This window comes from Grampus griseus (assembly GCF_964374135.1).
Source record: "Grampus griseus genome assembly, chromosome: 3".
Taxonomy (NCBI): domain Eukaryota; kingdom Metazoa; phylum Chordata; class Mammalia; order Artiodactyla; family Delphinidae; genus Grampus; species Grampus griseus.
Window position 1 is genome coordinate 4,374,402 of NC_139019.1, and position 5,421 is coordinate 4,379,822.

General features: G+C 39.3%; 1 pseudogene across 1 annotated transcript; it reads right to left on the reverse strand.

The window, feature by feature from the left end:
• Window positions 1-312: 312 nt before the first annotated feature.
• On the reverse strand, window positions 313-718 carry LOC309820569 (small ribosomal subunit protein eS25-like; annotated as a pseudogene). Its single transcript has one exon. The product of its transcript is annotated as a small ribosomal subunit protein eS25-like (transcript).
• Window positions 719-5,421: the final 4,703 nt, after the last annotated feature.

Below are 5,421 nucleotides of genomic sequence, written 5' to 3' on the forward strand. Positions count from 1 at the left end.
TTGTTTCTAAATGAAACACGAGAGTATAGACAAAGAAAAGAGTCACCAAAGATCATAGATGTAAGCATTTAAATAAAACATTAGAAAACCAAATTCAGTAATGAATAAATAAAAAATGATAAAATAAATATATCTAAAAAATTTTAAAATACATGCATGCATGTGTATGCATAGACACACACACACATATACACATACCCCATATGTATTACATATGAAGTATGGTAAATATTAGAAAATTGTGGTTATGCTATTACAAATAAGTACATATTTTATTTTATTTATTTTTTTGATTTAATAAAGTTTTATTTTTCAAAATGTACAGTTGGTGGGACCTATTCATTCATCTTCACCAGAAGTTGGGGCCTCTCCACCCTTGGTGTTTCTGGTGTAAATTACTTGAGCTCTGTGCTTTGAAGCCAGTTTAATAAGTCCTTTACTAAGGAGCTCCTGAAGGGCTGCCCTGGCCAGGGAACCACGAATCTTCAGCCTCTCAGAGATGACAGCTGGAGTTATAAGCTTACAGTTGGGAATTTCTTTACAGAGTTTGTCATATGTTGCTTTGTCAAACAAGACTAGGTTATTGAGCTTGTCCTGAACTTTGCCTTTGGACCACTTCTTCTTTTTGGCCTTGCCCCCAGATTTTTTTCACTGGGTCTTTGTCTTTCTTGGCTGACTTTCTGGCATCTTTCTTCTACTTGTCGTCCTTTGGTGACATAGTGAAGCCGGGAGAGCAGCTGTTACCATTGCACCTCACTAAGATGTCGGACAAAAGGGGTAAGTATATATTTTAAAACAATCTAAATTTCTATCAGTTAGGGATTTGCTAAATATATTGAGATACATCCTTGTGATGGAATTTTAATGGAGCAGGTAGAATGAATACATTATATCCACAAATATCAATGTGGATTTATCTAAAAACATAGGATGAAAAAGCATTGTTTTTGGAAAACAGTATGAAATTTCCTCAAAAAATTAAAAATAGAACCAAGATATGACCCAGCAATTCCATTTCTGGCAACTTATTCTATTTATTCGAAGGAAACAAAATCACTAACTCAAAAAGAGTATCTACACTCCCATATTCACCGCAGCGTTATTTACAATAGCCAAGATATAGAACGACCTAAATGTCCATCAATGGATGAATGGATAAAGAAGGAGTGTGATGTATACACACACACACACCCACAATTGAGTATTATTCAGCCATAAGAAAAGAGAAACTCCTGCCATTTGTGACAATATGGATGGAGCTTAAGGGTATTATGCGAAGTGAAATAAGTCAGACAGAGAAAGACAAACACTATATAATCTCACTTATATATGGAATCTGAAACAAAAACCAAAAACAGACCCCCTCAAAACAAACTCATAGATCCAGAGAACTGATTGATGGTTACCAGAAGTGGGAGGAAGAGCGTGGGAAAAATTTTTAAGAAAAAGGAAAAGAAAAATGTTTTTCTGTTCTATTGGAATGGAGAAACACATTGCAGAAGAACAAATTTAGAATAATTTGCTCTTCATGTAAATTTAATGACACACAAGGCCACTCTAACATCTATGTACATGAAAATGTAAAATAAAAAAATTAAATATCATGAAAGATAAATATAATTTTCAGAACAGTAGTGACTTTTACAATTGGGATCAAAAAGCAGTTATAAAAGCTGGTATTAAATATACTGATTTTTTTAAAAAAAATCTTAAATAATTATGGTAACTAGTCAATATTTCTTGACAGAATAATGTTAAATGGGTGTTTTCTATCTTTTTTTCTACTTTTTGTATATTTAAAATGTTCTAATATTTTAAAAAGACAGAGAAATACTAAAAGCGCCCGTATATTTGGGTTAACTTTGTTTTTCCTTTCGTCATAGAACAGTCATTAGGCTGCTCGCGAATCCTTGGTCATATTGGCAGCTGTCCTTGGGATCTAAACATGGCTGACAGTAGCTCAGTGGTGATTTCCACCAGGTACATCACTGCCACGTGGTCTCCTCCTTCCCAGCCTTGTGTAGAGGAAAAGCACTGTAGCCCTCATGTGGTGACTGATTTTAGGACACTGCCAGCCCTTGGATGGAGAAGTGAATCTATTTTGGATGCAGAGTGTATATTCTGTGTGTGATGAACTGCTAGCCTTGTCCCCTACCTTTGTATGCTGACCTCAGGAAAAGTCTAGACTAAGGTCAGAGGTTTTAGGTCTGTGTCCCTTCCCTGCTGCACAATCTTTACTCCATCTCCTGGTACTGAGGTATTATCCCTGAAACCAGAACCGTTGTGCACTGTTGGTGGGAAGGTAAATAGGTGCAGCCACTGTGGAAAACAGTACGGAGGTTCCTCAGAAAACTAAAAATAGAACTACCATATGATCCAGCAATTCTACTTCTGGGTATTTTTCCAAAAGAATTGAAATCAGGATCTCAAAGAGATATTAGCACTCTCACGTTCATTACAGCATTATTCACAGAAGCTGAGATGTGAAAACAAACAACTGCAATATTCATCCAGAGATAAATGGGTAAAGAAAATGTGGTCTATACATACAATGGAATACTAATTCCAGCCTTAAACAGGAAGGAAGTGCTTCAACATGAGAAAACATGGATGAATCTTGAGGACATTATGCTAAATGAAATGAACCAGTTACAGAAAGATGAATACTGTATGATTCCACTTAAATGAGGCATCTAAAATAGTCAACTTTATAGAATCCAAGAGTAGAATGGTGGTTGCCAAGGGCTGGGGAAGGGGGGAATGGGGAATTACTAACCAAGGGGCGTAAAGTTTCAGTTAAACAGGATCAGTAAGCTCTAGAGACCCATGTACAACACTGTACGTATAGTCAACAATACAGTATTGCACACTTAAACATTTAAAAGGGTGGATTTCGGGCTTCCCTGGTGGCGCAGTGGTTGACAGTCCGCATGCCGTTGCAGGGGACATGGGTTCGTGCCCCGGTCCGGGAAGATCCCACATGCCGCGGAGCGGCTGGACCCGTGAGTCATGGCCGCTGAGCCTGCGCGTCCGGAGACTGTGCTCCGCAACGTGAGAGGCCACAACAATGAGAGGCCCGCGTACTGCAAAAAAAAAAAAAAAAGAGGGTGGATCTCTTATCAAGTGTTCTTACCACAGTATAGTAAAATTAAAAAAAAAGGCACTTGAAGGAAATGTGAAGGAGTTGGTGTGGGGCTTGGGGATTTCAGGCTGCAGAGTCTTTTCTAATAGGCTTTCTCTTAAATGAAATCTCTCTGTTGTCATTTTTTCACTCATAATGACCTAGGGACCCCAACACAACCCTCTGGTCTTTGATATGGGTAAGTTGAAAACAGATATACAAATACATCCGTGTCCTGGCTGTCTGGGAGACTTTCTGCAAAGATTTCCATGTTTCTAAACCATGAACAAAATTACATAGCTGACAAGTTGTTACCATTATGGTTGACAAGAGAAAAAATATTTTTTAAAATATAATTTAAAATGTTTCTTTTCAGGCTTTGATGACAAATTTCTGGAGATCATGAGGAAAATAATCTTGTCAGTTGGAAATAAGAGTCACTTACTTTTTGGAGAAGATGGACCAAAGTAGATTTGACACCTCAAGTAGGACAGAATTTTAGCAAGTGACAACAGGAAAGAATTAAAGCAATCCATTTGGACTCTTGGGTAATTAGAAAGCCATTTATTGATGACTCAGTGCTATGTGTAGGCAGGTATTGATATTTTTATGAAGTAATTATGTCATGCTGGTGACTTTAATTTTGCTATCTCAGTTGTTTAGAACATCATTCTGTCTTTTTCTCTTGTGAGTCTTAGACTACTGAGTATCAGAATCAGTAAAACTTTGAGATAAGCTGTAAACACTAACTGCAAAATCAAAAGTAGTGTTTTTCCTCTTATGGGAGTGATGCTTACTAAACATGGACTAGCTTCACACCCAATGGCTTAGGTTGGGTTCCTTAAAAGCAGAGTTCAAAACAGGGATTTGGGTGCTCATAATTTATTGAGGGGGTGGTCTGCAGGAACATCTGGAAGGAAGGGAGTGAAGCAGGATAAGGAGAGAGCCCATGAAGCCTGTGGTCCCAGGCACAGTCTAGCTTTGGTCTGACCTTGGGGTGGGGCGTGCATTCTGGAGTGTAAATCAGATGCTGACTTGTACCCTGTTGAGCCAAGGGTGCCAGATCCTGTTCCCTCATATCAATCATGCATTAGTGAAGGGCTGCACCCGGGAGGGGCTTGTGTAGCTTCCCAGATGGAGCAGCTCCAGTCAGCAGAGGATACGTCCTCAGTGCAGGGGGTAACTGTGAACAATCGGCGGACACATACAGCAGCTGGGGGATGGGAACCCAGACTGGTAGGGGGTCTGGTGGGACACCACATTGCCTATGACAGTCTATCCTATGCACTACTCAAATTCACTGCCTCCGTTAGCTTCTCTCCGCCTACGATTCTGTGGTCACAATTCTCCGGGAAACATACCAGAGTCAGGTTGCTGGAGAAATTGCACCCACCACGGACACTGATGGCTGCAGCTGAAAACGTTGAATGAATGATCCTCAGGGGGAAATCTATAAAAGAGTACGGGATTCAGAACAGGGAAGGAGAAACTGAGCAGGGTGTGTTTTCAGGGAAAGATCCAGGTTGGGGGGTGGGGCATTGGAACTTAAATAACATCATCAAGTTGCCACCCCTTTGAGGCAGGGGAATGTCTTGTGCCCTGTATCAGTAAGCCATTGACTGTGGACCATGGGCTTGGGGGACATCTCACCAGCAGCAAAACTCACAGCAGCTGGTAGGTTGGTACCAGACTGATGAGGGGGACCTGGGTGAGGCTCCACAGTGCCTACTAAACCCGCGTTGTATGCATTCACATTCTAATTACACTACTACTGATGGTGTGAATTGGGCAAATTAGTTAATCTCTGTACCAGTTCTATAAAATGTCACACAATAAGCTCTCAGTAATGCTAGGTTTTATTGTTGTTACTTGTTTTTATTGGCATTTTTGCTATTCATTGTTCATTTAATGGAGTTTTCCAAAATGCTGAGTATGAACCAATATTTTAATTCATGGGAAATTAAGAAAAATTAAAAATTTAAGATTAAGAAATAGATGCATTTTTACTATGTACTGCTGAACACTTAAAGGCACAATTAATACAAGGTAAGTTTTAAAATTCCCTACATTCATTTTTTCTTATAAGATGATATAATTACTCAATACTCATGCGAAGTAAAATAATTAATAGCCTCTTGAATGGAATTTCTCATTCTATACACATAGGAGATAAACATGAGATATATCAACAGGTCTGGTTTATAGATGAGGAGAGTTTGGTCCCATGCCCAGATCCATTCCTGACTCACTGTAAGAAAGACTTTGGGAAGATGAGAGTCACCTCCATCCCCCTGAGGTTG